Source organism: Tubulanus polymorphus, chromosome 8, assembly GCF_964204645.1.
Source record: "Tubulanus polymorphus chromosome 8, tnTubPoly1.2, whole genome shotgun sequence".
NCBI classification, from domain to species: Eukaryota; Metazoa; Nemertea; class Palaeonemertea; order Tubulaniformes; family Tubulanidae; genus Tubulanus; species Tubulanus polymorphus.
The window spans coordinates 1,773,731-1,799,448 of record NC_134032.1 but is presented as its reverse complement, the minus strand read 5'-3'; the positions used below and the strand labels follow the sequence as shown (position 1 = coordinate 1,799,448).

Genomic DNA, 25,718 nt, shown 5'->3' with positions numbered 1-25,718 from the left:
TAATTGTATTTATAATTGGTGGGTCTTGTATTGTGTCTTCATTTAATTCATTTCCTTTATCCATTGATTTTAATAATTGCTTTTTGTTATATATTTCTTTTCTATCTTGATCAGTTAATTCTTTATTCAACGATTCAAAATCCCCATAAATTACAAATGGAACAATATTTTTAAATTTATGATTAGTAAATTTCAATTTATAATCTTTTTCTGTTGGCATTATTAATTTACAAAAATCTTTATTATCACATAATTCTTTATGTTTTAATAATGTATTCTCTGTCATAAATTTAGATAAACATTTTCTACAAAGATAAATTTTACGATGATGATCACTTTCTGTTGTTCTAAAGAATAAATCAATTTGTTTTAACCACATATAATGTTCATTTTCATCTTTTTTGTAATATAACAAATCTATAGCATTTTCATCATCATAATATTCTGTTAAATATAAAGCTTCCAATGTATAATCTTTAATATTTTCACCTTTTGTCTTTGGTAATTGCATTAATTCAAATACATTTATTTTTAAATTATTAACTTTTTCTATTTTAGGAATCATTTTTATAGTTACTGGATATTGATCAATTTTATATAATGTTTCATATTTCCGGTAATCTGTTATTCTATAAACATGTTCTTCTGTTGGATGTAAGCAACTAATAATTGACCATAGAAAACATTTATTATCTTCATTTTGAATATTTATTACTGCTTTTGTTATAAATGGTAATTTGATATAACTTGATGCTTTAATATCCTTTTCTGTTGTAAAGTTTGAATCATTTTTAAACATTTTATTACTTTTTGATGTTTTATTTCTTTTTGTATTATAAACATTTAAATCTAAATATATAATTTCATTTAATGTTAAGCCAGAACCCTCAAAATATCTTTCTTCAATATGACGTTTAAATTCATTTAATATTTTTTCTAACTTCTCTTTTATTTGTGTTTTTGAAATTATTTCTTCAGAGTGTGTTTGAATATTATAATCCATTTTTTCTTCTGACTTTATAAAACTTACTTTCCCAGAGATACTTATTTTTGGATATTCAACATCTGTTATCAAATCTAGTATTTTTTCTATTATTTCATTAAATTTACTATAATCTTCTATTGTTGTACCTTTAAAAAATCTAAATATAATAGCTGCAGGACCAATTTTACTATGTAATGTTTCTAAGATTTCAATTGTATCTTTTATTTCTAGTGAATCAATATAATTTCTAACATTTTCCATGTAAGGTTTATTTGAAATGGATTTAGTTTTTGAAGTTGATTCTTTTACTTGTTGAGGTTTATTATCAAAATATTCTGATCCTAAAACATTTTTATTTAAATTTTTATAATGTTTTTGTGATTCGAGATGTCTATTATAATTCCTTTTTACTATAAATTCATTACAAACTTCACATTTTATTTCATCCACATTCATATTTTCTAATCGTTCTTTTATTTCATTAGAATTTTCTGGAGTTTCAAAATCTATTACATTTTTTATATGATTTGCAGTTTTTTCATGTCGTGTTTTATGAGATGTATCGATGTATTTTTTACAATATTGGCAATAATATTGATTTTTATTGACATTATTGTTTTCTGGCTGGTGTTCATTCTCCCCCATTTATAAGGAAAAAAAATTACTTGTGGTGATGAGTGGTGTCTCGCCCTCACGCCCTCTGGCCTGAAACCCCACTTTTCTAATTACTAATGGCGGCTTTTTCAATCGCAGAAAATTCAGGTTCCGGTTGTGGAGAGTAGGGTCATTTATTTATTTAAGGCGATTCGATTTGTACCACGTGACAGTAATCAACGGAGCAAAGCGATTTTATACGAGTTGCTTGAATAAAAACGCCTAATATATGAATCTGCAATGAGGTTTTACAGTTGGACTGGTTCCCGTTGCGTGAAAAATTGCGAATTATCACTTTTTGCGAGCAGTTTAGCGAATACCACGCAACGATACGCGAAACATCCACGCCAACTTGCGTAACGTTATTGAATAAGGTCCCCGGGTCCCTTATACGACTCCTTCCTTGATCGCTCGAAAACTCCTAAACCAAAAATTTTTTCAATGTTCTTGAATATCATTGATTTTGAGCAAAATGCGACAAACTCCTTGAAAACTCCTTGAATTTTGAGAAATTGGCTATTAGAAAATTTTTAGGGTTAAGGCCTAGTATTTTACTCACGGATTCCACCTAATTTAATGGTTTACTGAGTTAAACAGCACCGATTTAGGAGGAGTCTGCGGTTATCGGGATATGAAAGTGATGCAGACACTCCCCAAATTTAGAAATTAGAAATTTTCTCCTCTAAAAGTCCTCTGGAATGACTGATCTGCAGGGACCCTGGGTGTATGCAGTTTTTTATTGAGTTGAAACTAGACTATCAAATTAAAACAGAAAAGTTGCGATTTTAATTGCCAAATGTCTAAGGGGCGCCGGCTACAGATTGATACATACATTAATTCGTGTAAAACGTGTAGAACCACTATGTAAACGGCTTTATCTAAATCCTGTCAGTCACAACCGCATTTTCATAATAGTTCGTTTTGGGAGAAATATCTGAATGACTCACTTCATTAGGTTCGAATCATTAGGTTCCGTTCGTTGGGAATTATAAAATTGTAATTTGAAGAAAATAATGTTCAATCGATTGTTCCAACTCGCAGACGATCCGTTCCGGTCCCTTTTGGTTTGATATCCAATCAAAAGTCAATTTTTCCCAAAATACATTAAATCGAATAAGAAGATATTTAATCTTAATTATAGTTTTATTGAAAATCAAGTTGTACAAACTGGCTTATGCTGAAATTCGTTTGAATTTTGAAATGTGTTTTTTCTACTAGTCTGTCAGGTTCCTTATAACCCTTAAAATAATTTCTAGCATTTTCCTCCCATTTCACTGACATATAAATCTTCAGCTACTAGACAACTTTAGATTCCTTCTAGACGACCTATCTAACTCAGAATTCAAACTGAATTTCATAGACATTTCACACGATAAATTCACAACCAAAACTAAAATCATGCTAAAACTGTCTAAAAGTTGTTTATGATTAAACGCCATTTACTTGTGTCGTCTGTCGCAGGGAAGTGGAGCCGACATTGTAGAACAAGGTCAGCTCCACTTCATGCTCTTCAGTATATCATATTCAGTTTCATATTCATGCGACTGATTCCATCATCATAAGCGCGTGACGTCGATAGAGGCACTCAAGCGTGGCCCGGGCAGAGGCGCATGGATGGGCCATTTCGTGTGCACTCATGCGTGACGACGACAAAAAGTCGATCGGTACAGGGGTATTTCGTGTTCACTCAAGCGTGACGATTTTGGAAGTTTTTTCATTGAAAACTCGTCACGCTTGAGGATTAGAAGTTTTTTCACCCAAAATCGTCACGCTTGAGTGAACACAAAATACCCCCTGTACCGGCGATTTTTTCCTTTTTTTCGTTACGCATGATTAATCACGAAAAAAAGTCTACCGGTACCGGGGTATTTCGTGTTCACTCAAGCGTGACGATTTTGGAAGTTTTTTCATTGAAAACTCGTCACGCATGAGTGAACACAAAATACCCCTGTACCGGTCGATTTTTTTTTGTGATTACTCATGTGAGACGAAAAAAAGAAAAAAATCGACCTGTACCGGGGTATTTCGTGTTCACTCAAGCGTGACGAGTTTTGAGTGAAAAAACTTCCAAAATCGTCACGCTTGAGTGAACACGAAATACCCCAGGACCGGTCGATTTTTTTGTGCTTACTCATGCGTGACGAAGAAAAGAAAAAAAACGACAGGGGTAAGGGTATTTCGTGTTCACTCAAGCGTGACGAGTTTTGAGTGAAAAAAACTTCCAAAATCGTCACGCTTGAGTGAACACGAAATACCCCTGCCTCTGTCGATTTTTTTGTGTGCTTACACGTGTGTGACGAAAATGAAAAAAAAAATCGACCGGTACCGCCATCTGCCGGCCTTTTTTTCTCGTCACCCATGAGTGCACACGAAATACCGGCACCATCTGCGACCTCTTAAATTCGGCATTCGTTGAATATCTGAAAAGAATCGTTGGGGAGAGAAGTATCCTTCCGTCACAAACACCTTTCGTATGAATATCCCTTATTTTCGCATTTACATTGTGATTATTTTCAACACATTTTCATTTTGTAGGATGACGTTGTAAGAAGGTTGAACATCTAAAGGTGCAAGGTTGGGCCTATTGTATTTGACAATCATACCAGTGAATAGTTAATAAATTTGATTTAATAAAATTTCGAGAAGATCGTAATTTTTTGGTTGTTGTTTTGCAATTAATGGTTTTTATGGAAAAACTTAAATGATGAGGCCAATGAATGTGAACTGGACGAATCAGATTTGGACAGATTCATCTTAAGTGGGGTTCGAATTAACTGTTGTCGAGGATAAGTAATGATTACAGAGACCCCAGAAATTAATTATAACAACAGATTCATCTTAAGTGGGGTTCGAACTAACTGTTGTCGAGGATAAGTAGTGATTACAGAGAACCCAGTAATTAATTATAACAACAGATTCAACTTAAGTGGGGTTCGAACTAACTGTTGTCGAGGATAAGTAGTGATTACAGAGAACCCAGAAATTAATTATAACAACAGATTCATCTTAAGTGGGGTTCGAACTAACTGTTGTCGAGGATAAGTAGTGATTACAGAGACCCCAGAAATTAATTATAACAACAGATTCAACTTAAGTGGGGTTCGAACTAACTGTTGTCAAGGATAAGTAGTGATTACAGAGACCTCAGAAATTAATTATAACAACAGATTCAACTTAAGTGGGGTTCGAACTAACTGTTGTCGAGGATAAGTAGTGATTACAGAGAACCCAGAAATTAATTATAACAACAGATTCATCTTAAGTGGGGTTCGAACTAACTGTTGTCGATGATAAGTAGTGATAACAGAGACCCCGGAAATTAATTATTTCAACAGATTCATCTTAAGTGGGGTTCGAACTAACTGTTGTCGATGATAAGTAGTGATAACAGAGACCCCAGAAATTAATTATAACAACAGATTCATCTTAAGTGGGGTTCGAACTAACTGTTGTCGAGGATAAGTAGTGATTACAGAGAACCCGGAAATTAATTATAACAACAGATTCATCTTAAGTGGGGTTCGAACTAACTGTTGTCGAGGATAAGTAGTGATTACAGAGACCCCAGAGATTAATTATAACAACAGATTCATCTTAAGTGGGGTTCGAACTAACTGTTGACGAGGATAAGTAGTGATTACAGAGACCCCAGAAATTAATTATAACAACAGATTCATCTTAAGTGGGGTTCGAACTAACTGTTGTCGAGGATAAGTAGTGATTACAGAGACCCCAGAAATTAATTATAACAACAGATTCAACTTAAGTGGGGTTCGAACTAACTGTTGTCGAGGATAAGTAGTGATTACAGAGAACCCGGAAATTAATTATAACAACAGATTCATCTTAAGTGGGGTTCGAACTAACTGTTGTCGAGGATAAGTAGTGATTACAGAGACCCCAGAAATTAATTATAACAACAGATTCATCTTAAGTGGGGTTCGAACTAACTGTTGTCGAGGATAAGTAATGATTACAGAGACCCCAGAAATTAATTATAACAACAGATTCATCTTAAGTGGGGTTCGAACTAACTGTTGTCGAGGATAAGTAGTGATTACAGAGACCCCAGAAATTAATTATAACAACAGATTCATCTTAAGTGGGGTTCGAACTAACTGTTGTCGATGATAAGTAGTGATAACAGAGACCCCGGAAATTAATTATTTCAACAGATTCATCTTAAGTGGGGTTCGAACTAACTGTTGTCGATGATAAGTAGTGATAACAGAGACCCCAGAAATTAATTATAACAACAGATTCATCTTAAGTGGGGTTCGAACTAACTGTTGTCGAGGATAAGTAGTGATTACAGAGAACCCGGAAATTAATTATAACAACAGATTCATCTTTAGTGGGGTTCGAACTAACTGTTGTCGAGGATAAGTAGTGATTACAGAGACCCCAGAGATTAATTATAACAACAGATTCATCTTAAGTGGGGTTCGAACTAACTGTTGACGAGGATAAGTAGTGATTACAGAGACCCCAGAAATTAATTATAACAACAGATTCATCTTAAGTGGGGTTCGAACTAACTGTTGTCGAGGATAAGTAGTGATTACAGAGACCCCAGAAATTAATTATAACAACAGATTCAACTTAAGTGGGGTTCGAACTAACTGTTGTCGAGGATAAGTAGTGATTACAGAGAACCCGGAAATTAATTATAACAACAGATTCATCTTAAGTGGGGTTCGAACTAACTGTTGTCGAGGATAAGTAGTGATTACAGAGACCCCAGAAATTAATTATAACAACAGATTCATCTTAAGTGGGGTTCGAACTAACTGTTGTCGAGGATAAGTAATGATTACAGAGACCCCAGAAATTAATTATAACAACAGATTCATCTTAAGTGGGGTTCGAACTAACTGTTGTCGAGGATAAGTAGTGATTACAGAGACCCCAGAAATTAATTATAACAACAGATTCAACTTAAGTGGGGTTCGAACTAACTGTTGTCGAGGATAAGTAGTGATTACAGAGAACCCGGAAATTAATTATAACAACAGATTCATCTTAAGTGGGGTTCGAACTAACTGTTGTCGAGGATAAGTAGTGATTACAGAGAACCCGGAAATTAATTATAACAACAGATTCATCTTAAGTGGGGTTCGAACTAACTGTTGTCGAGGATAAGTAGTGATTACAGAAACCCCAGAAATTAATTATAACAACAGATTCATCTTAAGTGGGGTTCGAACTAACTGTTGTCGAGGATAAGTAATGATTACAGAGACCCCAGAAATTAATTATAACAACAGATTCATCTTAAGTGGGGTTCGAACTAACTGTTGTCGAGGATAAGTAGTGATTACAGAGACCCCAGAAATTAATTATAACAACAGATTCATCTTAAGTGGGGTTCGAACTAACTGTTGTCGAGGATAAGTAATGATTACAGAGACCCCAGAAATTAATTATAACAACAGATTCATCTTAAGTGGGGTTCGAACTAACTGTTGTCGAGGATAAGTAGTGATTACAGAGACCCCAGAAATTAATTATAACAACAGATTCATCTTAAGTGGGGTTCGAACTAACTGTTGTCGAGGATAAGTAGTGATTACAGAGACCCCAGAAATTAATTATAACAACAGATTCAACTTAAGTGGGGTTCGAACTAACTGTTGTCGAGGATAAGTAGTGATTACAGAGACCCCAGAGATTAATTATAACAACAGATTCATCTTAAGTGGGGTTCGAACTAACTGTTGTCGAGGATAAGTAGTGATTACAGAGACCCCAGAAATTAATTATAACAACAGATTCATCTTAAGTGGGGTTCGAACTAACTGTTGTCGAGGATAAGTAGTGATTACAGAGACCCCAGAAATTAATTATAACAACAGATTCAACTTAAGTGGGGTTCGAACTAACTGTTGTCGAGGATAAGTAGTGATTGCAAAGACCCCAGAAATTAATTATAACAACAGATTCATCTTAAGTGGGGTTCGAACTAACTGTTGTCGAGGATAAGTAGTGATTACAGAGACCCCAGAAATTAATTATAACAACAGATTCATCTTAAGTGGGGTTCGAACTAACTGTTGTCGAGGATAAGTAGTGATTACAGAGACCTCAGAAATTAATTATAACAACAGATTCAACCTAAGTGGGGTTCGAACTAACTGTTGTCGAGGATAAGTAGTGATTACAGAGACCCCAGAAATTAATTATAACAACAGATTCATCTTAAGTGGGGTTCGAACTAACTGTTGTCAAGGATAAGTAGTGATTACAGAGACCTCAGAAATTAATTATAACAACAGATTCATCTTAAGTGGGGTTCGAACTAACTGTTGTCGAGGATAAGTAGTGATTACAGAGACCCCAGTAATTAATTGTACATTTGAAAAGGTGGTTGTGACGGATAGGATCTAGAGACACCAGTTTTACAATACAAGTAATTATTCAGGGTGTTTTTGATTTATTCTAAACACTACTATTCTAAGTTTATGAGCAGGAATCAATTCGGTCCTTTCAGCTCCCTCGGACAGTCGGTACCACCAACTCCGTATTATCATCGAATGTCCAGGTCATGGCTTAGACCTAAGACCAGTCTATGACTATCTTAGTTCTATAGCTAATCTAACAGCTTAAGACCAGTCTTTAGATTTAACGACGACTTATGAACTTAAGTCAATCGAAAATGAACGTAATAAGACCGCACATTATCCGCAAACAATCGGCAAGCAACGGAGCACGATAGCTTAGGAGCAAGTTTCAAGTTTTTTTTAATCATAATCAAGTGACATGATCGTCGATGTGGTACCCGCAGAGTACTACTGTGGCAATCGAGGATTCCACGTATGGCAGGCGAGGATCCACTAGGTCCGCTAGTAGATACGTAGTTAGTCGTCCGCGCTCAATTTCCTTCTACATTTTATTTAAATCTAAATGAAGTTTTCTCTTGGATTATTTATGAAAACTATATCCATATCTGATAAGAAGAATGAAAGTTTTTCATATTTGGTGTGTCCTGTGATAGTATACGGATCCAGGAGTCTAAAAATTCGGTTCAAAAGTAATTGATGAATGGATTAATTTAATTTCTCAAATATATGAACATGGGTATAACAATTTTGTTTGATTACTGCATATGAATTGAAATTTTACATATTATTTGAGGAGGACATCCCCGAAAAAAAACTAATATTGACAACGAACGACCTACACTGCTCGTCACGCCATCTGACGGGATAGCTGGTTTTTCGGGTAGCCCATTAACAACGAATCAGTAGAAAAAGAAAACCTGATAAACGGTTAGCGAATGTCGATGACGTAACGGATTAGATTCGAATCCCAGCGAGTTGTTGCCGCTCACTAAGAATGGACTATACGCATAGATTACAGTTACCTCACTTAAAGTTTATGGTTGCGCGAAACTCGATCTAAACTTTCGAACAATTTTAATCGAATTATTTTATCCAGATGATTTTAATGTAAGCCACCGCCGTTAGCGGCGCTAGTGTTGGGTCATTCTCTAAATTTTAATCACTTCGGTGTCGTTTTCTAAATATTTGTATATACACGTGTAATAGTTTTCCTCCATATACCATGGAAATGGTTGGAGTGTAAATAAAATCGTAATCGTAATCGTAATCGTAATCGTAATCGTAATGTAACTCAAAGGCAAAATGCCAGTGACTTTTGTATTCATCCTAGAACTACATTCAAACAGAGATCCCCTACTCTTGCAAACTCCAAATTCTAGAAGGTTCCAAGTGTTTTAATTTTTTGGGGGGATGATCAAATCTATATTTTGAATTGGTTTCGTAGCTCTTTTTGACGATTTTATCGCAGAAGTCTTATCCATCACACGATAATCTACGCAACACGTATACTCGCTAGACTGGTTACCGGTCTCTATCTTCAATTAGATAGAGACCGTATTCATATTGAATGGGACAGGCACCCAGTCTAGTATACTCGCTTGCCACAGCTTCGTGATGGAATCTCAACATCTACAGTTTTACAGTCATAATTCTGTTGTTTTCTCGTTTTATTGGTATCATTTATCGATCTAACTGACGCGTACGAAACTAGTCAAGTACTTAGATAACTGTATTTTTACCTGAAAATTGTAGTGATCAATCTGTGTCATCGGGAGAATTCGGATGTTTCCAGAATAATCTTTCCGGTCTGATAATTCAATGACCGTATAGTGCTGCCATCTATGGGCCTGTAACAGCGATTGCTATTGCATTGCTGATTAATCTTATTTAAAGTAGTTTTTTTAGGATTTAAAGGCATATAACAGTACATCGATGTACTGAAAAATTATAAAATACTTCAATCTTCAGTGACCGGTGGCTCTTTATGGTTTATACTTCGTTGATTTCGTTAAATTTTACTCAAACTGTCGACTTCGGACGATTTACTTCTCATTTCGACTTTGGCCTAGGTGACCGAACACTAGCGCTCCTAGCGGTGGCGGCAAACATTAAAATCATCTGAATAGAAGTATTGTTCGAAATAATAGTTTAGAGTTTATCTAGAATTAAATGAATTCAGAACGTGGTTTAATGAATTGTCAAAATTTTTTATGTAAATCTATTTAATGTCAATTACCTGGGGAGTGTTCAGATAGTACGTACGATTTTAGGGGTGGAGGGGGGGGGGGTTAAAGAATAATGTACAAACCTCGTATGGGGGGCTAAAGAGAATTGTACGTACTTTTCTGGTAGGGGGAGTTTCTCAAACAAATATACTTACTTAATGGACGAGATATATCCAAAATTACGTCAAACATATGTCTGAGACAAAATAGATTACAGCAAACCGATCTTTATCTCATTCTTAGTTAATACTAGCCCATATAGTAAGTGAAGGTAGGTCAAAAGTTCTATTAAGTTGGATTAAGTGTCGTGTCATGTCTAATTCGTTGATTTGAGGGGGCTCTTTCAAAATGTATGTACGGGTGGGGAGTCAATGGAATAACATTGTCCAGCACTCGTAAGTTAGGTCTCAGCGCGTAGGCCTATATCGGAACTGAACAGACACCGATATAAAAAACCAAACTTACTAAGCGAGGAAAGACAACTGCGAGTTTTTAACTTGCATGTTTGAAAGCTTAGCCCAGATTGTTATAATACGAACATTAATTGATTTTATTTTCAAAAAACAAAATGGCTGATTATTCATTCGAAAGTTTTAGCCTAATCCGGGTGTAGATGATGCCATGATAGTGCGAATAAGCACCACGCTAAAAGACGAAGTTTAACAAGTTGAGCTAACATCTCGGAGTCTAAAGATATCGTAGGTCTGCCATTTTCCACGCATCTCTATTCAATGCAACGTCAAATCGAAGGAATGAAAATTTATTGTGAAAATTTCGGTATATTTTCAAAAGGTGGAACTTAGGGGATCTTCCTAACACCTTTTTTTCATTGAAGACTAGCATTTGCGAAAAAAACATCGATGCAAATTCAACGCCGCGTTGAAAATGTATGGGCTGTTGTATATATGGAAGCAATGATTGGTAATTATGGGATTCGAACCTGTCAAATTAGTGACGTCATCGACATTCGCTAACCATGGCGCCGTTATCATGCTACGATAGCCCAACCTAGTGTGTCAGCTATAACTCTCGGCGATCAAATCTGAGATAAAATCGCCAGCGACAGAGTCGGCCGACTGAATCGAGTCCGCGGCTTAAAACTTCGTTCACACTGTGGAGCTAATAACTGGTCGTCAACGCTTAGCTAGAAATGGTAAACGTCTGAAGGAGTGGTTCCTGGTTACAAATTGATACCTGCACTACGGAGTGGACCCTCGTTAACACAAACTGTACTGGTTTGACTATTTCGGGTGGCTAAACAATTCACTTACCTATAGAATCACGACAATGTCAAATGTATCGGAACAGCGGCAGCAGCAGCAGCAGCAGCGGGCGGAGAAGTCCATCTTCAGCACGAGCAGAATGACACAGCGTCCTTAGAGCATCCCAATCTGACGTGCTGGTAGTTTTGATAACGCAACAGATGTCACTTTTTATAACCACAGATTAGGAAGTATTTGATTCGGTATCTAATTGCGCCAGGTCAATGGCAGCTTCACTTCAGTGTATTGAACTTGTCTCATGGTTTTACACATGTGCAGGAATTGTTCAAATAAATAAAGAAATTCTAATTTACACTTGTCGTAGGTCTGACCATTGTGAAAAAAACTGACACAACTGAACAAATGATTTCCATGTGAACTTTATTCAAAATCTCACAAAATTCATAAGAAATTTCAAGCCGATTTCAACAACGCCATCTGCAATCTTCTGAGGATGCCCCCGTTGCCGACTCGTCGCTGGATATCAGACGGGACCGAACTTTTCATTCAGTTAAGAGGGAAAACTATAATCGATCAACCCTCCCACGGCAGGATTCAAACCTGATGGCATCGCTACACTCAGCCACGGCACGAGCCCCTGCCACACTAGACCGGGTGCGCAGGTTTACTTGGCTTGCGGGGCACCAATCATCTTCACCCGTCAAAGGATTCGAACCCACTACGCTAAAGCTGTTCGCCGAACCCCTTGACCTCGCGAGTCGTTGGAGTTGTTACTAGTCGACCAGAAACCGGTCGTACCAATCACAGCGCTTGTAACAAACGACTTTAGGCTTCTATTGGTTTTCCCGTTAAATGGACCAATCAGCGAACGTTTTACTGAACAAGGAAGTATTTCGCAAATCGATATATGACGTCATGCGCAACAGCGCCAGTAATGAAATCACGCTTCGCGAGGCCAGGGGGCTGATGGAAGCGAGTTCGGGAGTGATACCGGACCCCTGGCAAGCGAGGATGGGCACCAATCAGATTACTCGTTGTATAATCGCTGAGGTAAATTTCACGTAAGAACCATAACTGGGAAAACCCGGGCTTAAATAAAACGGGATATCTGATTGGCTCATAATGACATCATCTAAGCTGCGAGTGTAGCTGCACGCTCGGTCTAGTGTGGCAGGGTTTCGTGCAGTGGCAATCTCGATGCCATCAGGTTCGAATCCCTGCTGGGGTTGATGTAATCAACCTCGCATAGATTCACATAATTGGCAAATTCATTTAAGAGATTATCAAATTGAAGATACGTGTATTTGAAAATGCGGTGACCTTGATTGTAGTTACAAGGGTCTGACAAACGAGGTGGCCATCTTATCGGTCGCGAAACACAAAATCCTGTCGCTCAAAAGTCACTCGCGCTATCATGAATTCGCCGGTGGGCCGTAGCGCCGTCCTGTGCCCACCGAGCTAACCTCCTCTGTGTCCCTACGAGAAAACTCTACGACAAGTGTAAATTAGCGAAGGTAACATCTGTTGCGTTTTTTTTTTTAGAATCACCCTTCGTAGTGAACACAATCTACGAACCCGGAACCGTATATTTACATACAACGATAAAAGGAGCCATTACGTGAAATAGTCAAACCCGATCACGTGACCAAAAATTCCGTTGAGACCCGGTTAATCGTCCTTGACCGAACAGATATCTATATAAGGATAAATTGTCGTTTTTTGTAACCATTTTGTGCGAAATCGATTTGTTGTTTGGTCATGAAATTTGGCATGTAACGACAGCGATTCTATTCGGATTTCTACGACAAAGTGTCTGGACCATGAATGATAAGATATATTAGGAAGTAGTCGACAAGACTGTAAGAAAAAAAGTATCGATCTCTACGAGCCTCTGCCCAATTAAACAATGAACACAAATTCACTGCTGGGTGTTACCTAAAAACAGTCAGTGACTGTTAGCTAAAAACTATGATACATAAACTTAAAATGGCTGATATTGATATTACATTTACTTCTTCTATGTGAAACCGTGAAAGATAAACTACCCATATGTCATTTACCAGGATATGAACTTATAGAAAAAACACAGGAACACTCGTAATCGAGCAGGTGTTGCGAGCTATATAAATAAAAAAAACTCTCAGTCAAACCTATAGATGATCTAAGTATTTTCAAAGAGCGGTAAACTTGAAACCTGCTTTGTTGAAATCAGGTAAAGTCAGTGAAAATCTTGTAGTCGGTGAGTTGTACCGTGTCCCTGGTTCAAACGAATTAATACCGTTTTTCAGGATTATGAAACCATTTCGAATAAAGTGAAATTAGTAAGAATGAATGTCGTACTCAGTATGGACTAGACCTTTGATTATTCAAAACTAAATATTCATAGAAATATAGCTAATTTCCTTGGTATTGATATTTCTAACGATAAACTGCCAACAATATTTCGACCTACTAGAATCACCCATAAAACACAACCCTCATTGATATTATCTACTTAAATTGCATAATAATTCTAAATCTAGTATAATCACTACATGTTTATCAGATCATCTTACTTGTTTTGTGTCTATTACTGATAAAAATTTATATACCAAAAATGTGCCCAAATTGTCACGAAATTTGAATAAAGCTTATATTGAATTATTAATTAAACAGACAGCAGATTTTATACGAACTCCAACCTTTTCAAACATAAGTTATTAATGCAAACCAAAGACAGAGAGGAACTTCGTAAATTGTGTATTCTTATTGGTAAAATTATTTAAGATTTTTCGCTAAACCTTAAAAATAGCTCGCATGTAAACCAATAGTTAATAGGTATCTACCAACTGTACGTCGCATGTAATGTATATATCACTCAAATTGTCCTTGTATTAGGACCAAGAGTTTGTCAAATAAAGTAAAGTAAAGTTAAGTAAAGCTAGTTGGAGATATATTTACTGTTCTAGTCTTAGACGACTGTACACGATTTTGCTTTCTCTCCAAATGGACCAATTCACCATTATAACTATAATATTCAAAATGATTCTTCACAAAAAAAAGAAATATAAACGTTCTAATTTACGAATGATGTTTTGTTTTTCCAGTCTTTTTTAAAAGGTAGCCTATTGGGGTAGCCTACCTAACATTCAAAAATGCTTTTCGATTCGATAGCTGATCAAACGTGCGATGATTAAACTACGGCGCTGTTCATAAATGTCTAGGACGATTGAACCGGTTACAAGCGGGCTACAAGTCGGTTTTACATTTCATAATCCAGTTCATGGAATGAATCGATCTTTACGAGATGAATTATAATCCGGTAGAACTACTCTTAACTCAAATCCTTTAATATCGAGTGACCATATTTAACTTGAACTGAAATTGTAGAACTATGCAACAATAGATAGAATATTGATTAATTTACTTAAAACTCAAATACAAATCACTGGTCACAAATTAATACGAGTTAGGAGTACCAGGGGTCTACTGTATTTGAGTTTGCTGTAACGAGGGTCCACATGTTCAATAAGCCTAAACTAAACTAACCTAACTAGCTTGCTTAACTATTAAACAGATGAAATGTCTACTTACCAATTTATGAGTGGGGCTTCATGGATTATTCTGAAAATGTATCCCTTCCTTGAAAGTCGTGGCGTCCAGGCTACTGTAGTCAGATTCCACGAGTCATCTATCGGGCCAGTCGTCGGTTTAGTCAGCATGTATCGGCAGCAAAAGGCTCCTGAGAAATTGAGAAAGGTCTGGAGTCGACTGCGTATTTGTTGGTTTGGTAAACATTGATAACAGCAATAAGGCCCTGAGCAAGAAGGGCTAATCTGCAAAAAACGCAATAAAATGAGAAAACTTTTCGATTTGACTCGATATATGTAAGCCTACACATATCCAGTATTAACAACAATCTATACTCACCACCAATAATTGACATCAGGAACTATTTGGAAAGGTCTATAGTCAATCGGCTTCCTGGTATCGGCGCTGATGAGAGAGTGAGGAATGTCTGATCTGAAACAAATAAATCTATTATAATCATGTTTCTATTCATATCAGATCGGTTAGAATGAATCCTTAGAACTGGTTCAATTCAAATATCTTTCAAATATCAGATGACAATGTATTAATGCATAGAAAATAAGCAGTTTTGCCTGATAAAGTGGTTCAATGGACAATATGAAATCTTTAGAGTAATCAGACCGATAACTCCTATGTGAAATGCTATCGGACACCAGAGTTCAATAGCTGACTGACCCTGTACATTTAAACTGCAACATTATTCAGAATGTATTTCAAACATATTCGATGGACGATATTTTTTAGATATTCTACAAAATGTTAAAATGAAATTTCGATCGATACAGCTATAGATAAAACGTTTCAAGTCGAATTATCAATGGATTCGTAGAAACATATAAAAAAACCATTCGCAATAGATTTAACTAATTCTACGGCAATCTAGAATAGTCAAAGTCGAGCAACTGTAAATTGATTCGAAATTGGAACCTACTTTTTCTGAATTGAGACTTAAAATTCGTTTGTTCAATCCATTGTGGTATCATCTGTGCCGGCGGCGGCGCGACCCCCGATCAATTTAGCAAGATTACGAACTGTTAATACAGCTTCCTGTAAAATATATAAACCAGAAAAATATAAAGCAACGGAAAATGTGAAGCCGCAAACAGCGGAAACAGAAAGGGCTGAGACCTCGCCTGGACCCAGTTCCACAGTTGTGAGTTAGGGTTAATTCCGAGATAAAATTAGTTCATTTTTTTTTAGTTAACTCTGAGTCAAATCTAAGCACACGACACTGTGGAACTGGGTCCTGGTAGGCGACTAAACCGAAAAATGCGAGAAACGGAAGTTGGAACGAGTCTCCGAAAGATAATCAATGATTAATTTCAGCTGAATCGAATCAGATCTAGTCGGAAAAATATCTAGCGTTTAAAAATGTCTAGCATTTACAGCGTCTATTCAATACGTGATGTAGATAAGAATTGATTGACTAAAAATGTTATCGATGGATACGCGACATCTAAATGTATGAATTAAACTGGTCTCAAATATAATTTCAACTTACACGAATATGTCCTATGTTTATCCTATCGAATTAACAGCGACGCGAACCGCTCCTACCACCGAACAACCACCGTCTGACCAGATATCAGCCGACACACTCCGGTTTAGTATAGCTCGGTATAGGTGGTCAGTGGAGCGGTGAATGTATTAGACCTCTGTGAATAACTATATCCGGGAATTGCGTATATGCAATTTGTCGATGAATGAAAATGTTTTATCCGTATACTGACATATATCTAATACTCATCACAGTTGTACAAACTGGTCTGATGGGAAACATAATTTTACGATAGTTTTACTGATGGCAGTCTACTGACGACTGCGAAATAAAAGTATGACAAAAATATTGTGTTATAGGTTAAACATTATACAGAGATGATTAGTTTTCTGGTAACTACGTTTCAAGGGCCCTGAGAAGGAACTTTCTTCGTGTAGACATTTTGATAAGAAGGCACCCTAATTTCTGATATTGTTTCAGTGAGCTATTAGCTAGTAAACTAATGAATTTGTAAACAGATGGATGTTCCGTGTAGTTTCTCAGGGTCTCGTAGAATGTGCATTCCAATAATACACGATATTGGTCTTCGACTCCAGATTCGTAAGATATATACATCGGTGCCGCGGCGTGAGTGGTAGGGTCCAGCGGCCGGTTTCGACTCGCAGGTCGGTTGAGTTACATCTAAACTCATATATGGTATTAATTTGGTTATGAATCTAACTTGTGAATTCCATGTGACGTCACGACCTATCCAAATTACTTGTTTCATTATCAATCGTTAGTAGCCGCCTTATTAGGTCATGCTAACGGTTGGCCGCTGTTCCTTACAAAGTTAGTTCTCCATTCGTTCAGTGGATACCCCTGCCTTCTCAAGGCATTTCTCAAGAATATGGCCAGCTTATAACTGAAGCAACTAAAAAGAATAAATTAGAATAAATTGAACCTACAGAAAATAAAAAACGCATTTCAGAGTATAATGGACTGTATTTGACATCAACTTGAACAGAAATCTCCCCAACAAAAAACAGAGGTCACAAAATATTAGCTATCAGAACCGTGCGAAGAGTATCATCCAATACTTATTTACACCAAGCGGGTTTCGGTACAGAAAATACGTTCGTGACAACATTGACTACGATCGCGACACGATCACATTCAGTTTGACGTAGAAATACCTTGAGAAGTATCAAGGGTTTTTAGAATTTTTTTTTGATATTAGAAAATTACAAAATCACTCACGGGAACATAAGCAACAGAAAGTTTACTAGTTACAAAGATCGACATGAAATCAGACAGACGACAAGAGAAATCGCGCTGCTTCGTTGAACAGTTGATGGACTTAGAGATAAGAGAAGTTACTAGAGTCGGATGGATTGATTTGAGACGTAAAACTTGAGCGATGCAATAATTCTCGACGTGTATTACAACCCCGCAGCGACAACAACCCGATTGCGTAATACATCTACCCTCATCATGATAGTACCCTTCGTCATTCTATGACGAGAACTGGGAACCGAGGGCGCGATACCCCGACCCAAACCTAGGGATTTGAAGCGGCGCGTCTCTGCCAATGTACAAAATGCGGCCATGACCATTACGTGAAAATTCTTTCGTAGGTCCAAGATATTGAGTGTCTTTGAGAATATGCATGCTATTTGCTGAGATTCGTCCCATAAGTACAAAATAACTGGAAGCTTTTAAATCTCAGTTTCAGCGAAATACGCATAAAGTCTTTCCACGTTTACAAAGGACCTTACGAAAGACCTTTTCACTAATGAGATCAGATCATAGTTTTCAAAGTTATCTCGGATCCCGTACGGCCTGACAACTGTCTCAATAACGTTTATTACGGATTTTCTGAGCCAAGTTTAGACGTTTAGATATTTTGATATTCAAAATGGGCAATTTCGTCTTTGTATTTCGAAGTTTCGAAGTAATAGCTTAATTAGCTCTATGAACATATAGCATAGAACGTAATACGTACAAAAAAAAAGTAAAACCAAAGATTGTACGGAATGCTATCGGTCTCTATTTGGGTCCAACTATCGAAGCGGATTTTCTCGAATCTTTCAACGTTGAATCCACGACCGGAACTACCGTTTGGCTGCAAGCACGACGCATGCGCGTATGATTATTATTGGGCGCCGGCTGCGATAGTTTCCGCGTCACGGTTGCGAGGCTACCGCCGCACCAGCAATCGAGTAGAACTTCTTTCGGCAGTTGGCCGTTGCTGATCAGCCTGATTCCGTTGGAGATTTCTTTCAAGCCGAACGGTTTGTTCAGGGAACACGAACAGCTATCGGGACTGTCCTGATTACTCGACATCGAGCTCAAGAGGCCGCTGCCTTTCTGCAAAGACTGGCTGAGATGCAACTTGTGACTGCACGCGTCATTGCCGACGATATTTCTGTGGCCGATGCTGTCCACGGACGAGTATCGCAAGAGGCTGACTCGACGATTTCGACGCACGGTACAACGAATATCAACGCTGTTAGTTCTAACCGCGGACGAACATGAATCCTGCCGTAAGTAGATCCCGTCGTGGTTTGTGAAACTCTCTCCGGAACTGGATAGAAAGTCGTGAATAGAGAGTTTCTGATGCTGGATCGACGCAGTTTGAGTTGATTTGGTCGCGATTTCTGCATCGAGTATATCGACGACGACGCGCCGTGTCTGCGAACCACAGCGGCCGGCGTTCGCGCAGCCGCACGTCTCGCACGCGTCCGCCGATGCGTCACCTACTTCATCTGGGGTATCCATCCCGAATTCGCAGTCATCAGACTGGCAGTCGGACGCCTTCTCTCTCGGTTCTAACACGGCCGGGAACGGGGAACCGTCTCGCGTGAAGGCGAAATCGCAGGGCGTCACCTTGCTAGACTTCAGCCAACGCGAGCGCGTGCATTTCCAACGCGCGTAGCTGCGCATTATAGCTACCGTGGTGTATACCCCGGAGAATGCAGCGACCTCTATTATCATCCCGATTGTAGTTAGATAAGACAGCGAACGACGCTCATAGGAGGCGACGATGGATAAGATCGTCGACGCCAGCATCGCGCAGGTCAATGGCGTCATCATTATCAGCGTTCGGCGGGCGGACGATATCTCAGCCGGTACGTCGACGTCGGCGAGGTGATCTTTCAGCAGCCTCTGTCGTTTCGGTTCAGCCACGACGCGATAGTCGAGAATTCTAGCGCCGTAGATGGATTTGAAAAGCGGTAAAGCTACGAGCAGCGGGATGACCAGAAACGCGACCTTCACGGCTAACTGCGCGCCTTCGGCACCACCTACCGGCTGGCATTCCAGTGACCAGTAGTCGAGGGCCATCTCTATCGGTATAAACGCGTTCAATAATGTACCAATACCTATCGTAGAAAATAGATGATCAGTATATATCAAAACGACAAGAACACGGCACGTAAAAGTTTGTTTTTTTAAAGTTTCCTTCATTAAGATAATTCTTAATTAATAATTCATAGATGTTCTGAGAAACATTTTTCGCTTAGGATGAAGAACTATGTCGCGAACCTTTATTGCAAAGAAATATTTAAGCCTTTGGTTACTTTTGAGGGGCCCATTCAGTTTTAGGGTTATCGGTGTATTCGGGCCCCCTATCAGGCGCCCCATCCCTAGATCTTCTGATCCCTTGCTGCCCGTTCCGCATTCCGGAACTCATCTATACATGCAAGGACATCATTTAACGGATACTCAGAAAAATTGACGTCTAAATTTTGATTTTCATGACAGTTCATTCGTTCATTTCCAGTTCTGTTGACTATTAGTTGTCGAATAAACACTATAATCCGTGTAAACTGTAGATAAATGAAGAAATCCCACACTTCGAATTTGAAATTATACTATCAAATTTATTATTACGAAACCACAACGTTTCGGCTGTTGACTAACAGCCATCATCAGGTGGAATGATGATGGCTGTTAGTCAACAGCCGAAAGGTTGTGGTTTCGTAATAATAAATTTGATAGTATAATTTCAAATTCGAAGTGTGGGATTTCTTCATTTATCTGTTGACTATATCTTATTAAAAAGTGGAAGCAGGAAAAATTGTAGTCAGTTGAATAACTTGATACTCACAAGCAACGAACCAAGGTATGATGGCCGCCAGGCAGACAGTTCGCTTTGACGGGTTGGCGGTTACAGCAGCGTATTTCCCAACCGACACGAGGCATAAATGTCTGGAAAAAAAGTAATCGAAAATGAATGTTGACTCGTACTACCGACTACGTAAAAATAACGATGATACGGGTTCGAATCCCAAATAAACACAGATTGTTAAAGTAAACCGTTGAATGAATGACAATATAGTGAAAATTGAAACTGCATTTTCGCTATGGAATGTGTTCAATGTCTATGAATAAAGAAACTAATTTCGGACAAATGAACCCCGGATTCGATTCCACGAGAATACACGCTACTTCTAATTCAGCGAAAATCTACTTGGTGGGTTTCGAAAAATGAATATATCCGTTCTCTAACGCGTAAATCTATTTATACGTTGAGCGAATTAGCACTTATAGAATGTTGTTTTCACCTGCAAACGTCTGGTAGAGTAACTAAGGGCTACCTGCAGCAAGCGGCAGTAACGTGTTACATGGTTCAGCCCTCTGACTTAGTGACCATTACTGTCTATTTCGATCGAAATCAAAACGATCTAAATCTATTTGCATATTGCAAACCTATATATTGCTATCTCAGCCCATTTTGCTGGTGGCTACTTGTTTATTCTCATCACTCACCACCTGACGATCTTTCGTATGGCACCGAATTTTAGGTATCCATATCGAAAATGAAAAAAATCTAAAAAAATATGGCAAAGATGTTTCACCTTCATTTCGGTTTAATCGTCAATACAGGAAATCATTTTTGCTTTATTTTGCAACGAAGGTATCAACTACGTGGATAGGCGTCATCAGCGAATGACTGGTTATCAACAGGGGCCGGTTCCATAGACAGGGCTTAGACTTAAGACCAGTCTAATACCAACATAGTTCTATAGCCAATCTAACAACTTAAGACCAGTCTTAAGATTTAAGACCACTTTTGGTCAGGTCTCGACTATGGAAACAGCCCCTGATAGTTCGTATAGATTTTTTCTGAGGAACTTGTGTTTCAAATCGCCAGCCCTTTATTGGTGAGAACCACGAGATAAGTCTAACAGTCGTCTATTTCTACATGGATAGCCAGTTCATCATTAGGGGTGGGTCCAAGGAGGGTTGCAGGGGATCTCGAACCACCCCCTGCTGCGTGTTCGAATATTTACCGATAATTATGTCAATCATATTAACGGTGAATCTAACTAATCTAATCTAATCAGTATCGATTTCTGTTTCAACGTGGGCCAGAAATTACTGTAGGTAATGCAGGCATTTTTATGAATGCATTTTTCATTGAAATGTTGAAAGATTATCTGGGAAAAAACTACCCTTTACCCCTTCGCTTAAAATTTGGTTCCACCCCTGTACATTCCGGTACGTTGCACATCAGTAATGTTATTTAGTGTCTAGAGCGTGAAATGAGCAGTAAACAGGTCGGGGTTTCGAGTCCCGAATTTTTTTTTACGGAATATGCTTGTCTTTTGTTTTGATTATATATTATCTGATATTCAAGTTATTGAGGTCGGCAGTCGTTAAAAAGAAAACTGATCTATTTATTTCTAAAATCAAATATAGACCAGTATTACCGGTTATACGTGTAAGAAGCGTGGCAGCTGTAAATACGTTATCGCTGCTTTGCGGCTATATTTAACAAAACAGTTATTATCAATATGCCTACCTGTCGACTCCTAACGTCAACGCGTTCATCGCGATCGCGAAGTTGAGTAGATTCGATACCGATGAAGTCATCGAACAAGGAATTTGCACATCGTAGCTGAACGAGCGTACGACGGTAGATACACGACTCAGCGTCTTCAGCAGTACGGCCAACTGAGTACTGACGAAAAGTGCATCTGAAATTATCGGAACAAATAAAATATACATGGTTTCTCATTGTCATGAACAGAATGCACGGTCGATCGATTTCTATTGTCAGCCCGGTATATAAGGCGACGGCGAGTGAGACTCGCTCTCTTTCCAGGCAGGCGGCAGCGCGACCACATCGGTCTCGGCACAGATGTCATATGTAACAGCTGTAATTATATCTTTAATTATACTTTTACATATCGTAATAAACTTTTCTAATTCTGTTGTTTGCGTTTGTAAATCGGGATATTTTCACAGTTGTGCCAGGTTTCCCTCGACACTCAGCACAAAAAGAAACCCTATCGTAAACTTACTTGACTCGGATTAATTTCGCTAAAATTTAGGCTTTTAAATACTCTTTCCATGCCGTTTTCAAATTCCTGATAACAATTGGGAGTGCAAATCAATGTTCAGATACTATTTAAGAGTTGCACCCCAAGGTAGTGAAAAGCGCGAAGTCATTGAGGTATGAAGAAGAACGACGTGATTGTGAAATATTTTACAAAAAATGCCGATCAGATCGGAAACGTGAAAGGGTACGCGGATGTGAATGAACGACCCCTGGGATAGGTTCCTGAAAAACCTCAACGTACGCCTTAAACTGTTTTTACCGAGGCAGATAATATGGACCTTCGAATAATTAGACGAACAAAGCTGAAACTTGCGTTTCAAAATTACGTCGGAATATGATCAACATGAAATAGTTGCTAAGGATCTATCAGGAATTTAAGTGTACTTTCAGGGCGTTAACTGCGATAGTTACTTGTTAATGAATTCGTACGAATAGCAATTAGAATGAAAATGGTTAAGACTATAGCTGTTAGCCGCAGTTCAGTTATATCGTTCGAACTTGTGAAAGCACGAATTAAACATTTAGGTGTGTTTAAGTCAAATGTCATTTTTGCCTAAGTTACTGGGCATATTCCCATAAACCCTGCCCTTTATACATACAGATGTTTTCTTAGACCAGGACCCAATTCCATAGACCGATGCCATATTTATAGATGTACCGTTTATGAGAAATATGCCAAGTCCGGTATACCCTGGTGGCAGGAAATCATACCCCAGTCTTTACAGTCGGTGTCCTTAGACGCGCTTTCCTATACTTTCGCTTACCGAACAAGGATACGTTGTTCGAAGGTTTTTGCTTCTTGTAGAAACTCTTCAAGATCACGATTTCAGCCAGAACTACCAAAACAATACCGAACATCAGCGCAGTTCCGCAAGTAACGCGAATCGAGTTTATGATCTAGAATAGAAAGGTAATTCAAATGGTTTACATAACGCCAACACGGCGATAACGGGTTTTCTGCAGCAACAACAACAGTACCCTCTATGTGACGAATGCCCTCTATCACCGAGCACGGAAGTGGGAGTGCTCCGTCGAGCTCGATTCAAACATTTTTAGTGGGTCAAAAAGAGATAAATATTCTTGATTAAACCGAGACGATCTCCACATGAGATTTTTTTAATACCCTTTTAACCCGCTAAACGCCACGCAGGGCATTATAGGCGGGTTCGATGTTTCTTTTTCCCAATGGGGGAGAGACCAACGAAAACCTTCGACCAAGAAACTCTGTCGCCACCAGGACTCGAACCCATAAACCCTGAATTGACGAGACAAATGACTCGTCAACCACCAACTCGATATCGGATGACACTACAGAGCCCAGATTATACAGATATTTGCTCCAATCAAAATCGTATTTCTATATTCGAAATATACAAGATCATACCGATCCAATGCCACAGTTCTTCGTGAAATTTCACGAGGGATTGAAAAAAAAATTGAATTGAAAAAGAACCGATTTTTAAGTGAAATTAAACCGACAACCGGTTGAAGCAGTTGGACTTCTGTCGGTGAAAATGACCGGTGAAACGAAGTGATTCGGTGTCAAAATTCTATCGTATCAAAGAGTACTGTATTTAAACATGAAAAGCAAGTTAATCCTCACCATCCATACATGCTATAGCCTAAATTTAACAGGTAAATTTTCATTTGAAACGAATGCTTTACTTACCATCGAATTAGTCGGGTTAGGCCCTGTGCCGTTATCCGCTGAAGCCTCGGACGCCATGGCATAAAACTACTGGCCTCAGTAAAAACAACACCTACTGCGCTCCCGCTGGTGGTATTACACGTCCGTCGTTTCCTGGAGTTATATTTGGATTTAATACTCAGAAAGAGCTTATACGCGATAAATGCTTTTAACGCGTCGATTCGAACTGACGTGTGGGTTTCTGTGGCCATATTTGGTCGCGTGACATAACGCGCTGCGAGGCCTGTGTTATATGAAACAATATGAAACAAAAATATCGTGGAACTGGGTTCTGGGACATCAGAAAAAAATATTGTTGAAATCGCTTTGAAACGCCGCTTGACAATCCACCCGCGGATTACCTGATCATGAGGGACCCAAACTCAGGCGCCTATTGTTCGCCGACGTTGCGAGCAGGATTCGCGTTGAAGTTACTCTTAAGCTTAACCCACGATAGTTCTTCTTCAAGAAACGTTTAATCGATGTTCTGAGAATCGATTCTGAGATAGATCCTTTCAAGATTCGGTCGCTCCCTTTTGCTTTGTTTTGTACACCGGTGCGAATAAAAAATACGCAAAAGAATCCGTGTTTGTGACTGCGACAGACATTGATTTGAAGACGGTATTTTGCACTGGATGATCAGAAATCAGCAGCGATTTTCGCAAAAAAACGAGCAGTGATAATAATTATAGAAAATGGATACGAGTGTGTTATGTGTCATCGAGTAAAGAGTGTCATCAACTTTGATCAAATTGCTATTCCTCATTCGTTAGAGATGTTTATATTCCAATTCGCAATCTATTGTTGACCACGAAGCTAAAATCAATTCATGGAAATGCAACACAATTTGATGTACGTAGTATGCCTTGTTCATGCAAGTTATATTGGATTGTAATAGACGAATCCCCTACCCCAATCTATGGTATAGTTTTAAGCAGTTTCAAGGTTCCGGAGATACCAGGGTAATCAGTTATAGAAACGCAACTTGAAATCGATGGTTATTTCTCCGAATTCCTGCAGCGGATTTTCGCGCAGAAATATTCACGAATTTCTCGTCCCAGTAAAAGATATATGTAAAAGTTTATGACGTAATTACACAATTGGATTTGAGAGAAAATATCCACGAGGAATTTCTTTTTTTCGGCGGGCATCGGTAAAAATGAGTTGATAGAAATGGGAAGGGTACAAATGGCAAATGCGAGTGAAA

The 25,718-nt window shown here is 38.3% G+C and overlaps 1 long non-coding RNA gene across 1 annotated transcript; it reads right to left on the bottom strand.

Moving 5' to 3' along the window:
* Window positions 1–3,900: 3,900 nt before the first annotated feature.
* LOC141910194 (uncharacterized) lies at window positions 3,901–16,561 on the bottom strand. Its single transcript, XR_012619861.1, has 5 exons — window positions 16,500–16,561; window positions 15,930–16,045; window positions 15,338–15,430; window positions 15,002–15,243; window positions 3,901–4,059 (listed from the first exon to the last, which is right to left on the bottom strand). It is a non-coding gene; the product is annotated as an uncharacterized LOC141910194 (long non-coding RNA).
* Window positions 16,562–25,718: the final 9,157 nt, after the last annotated feature.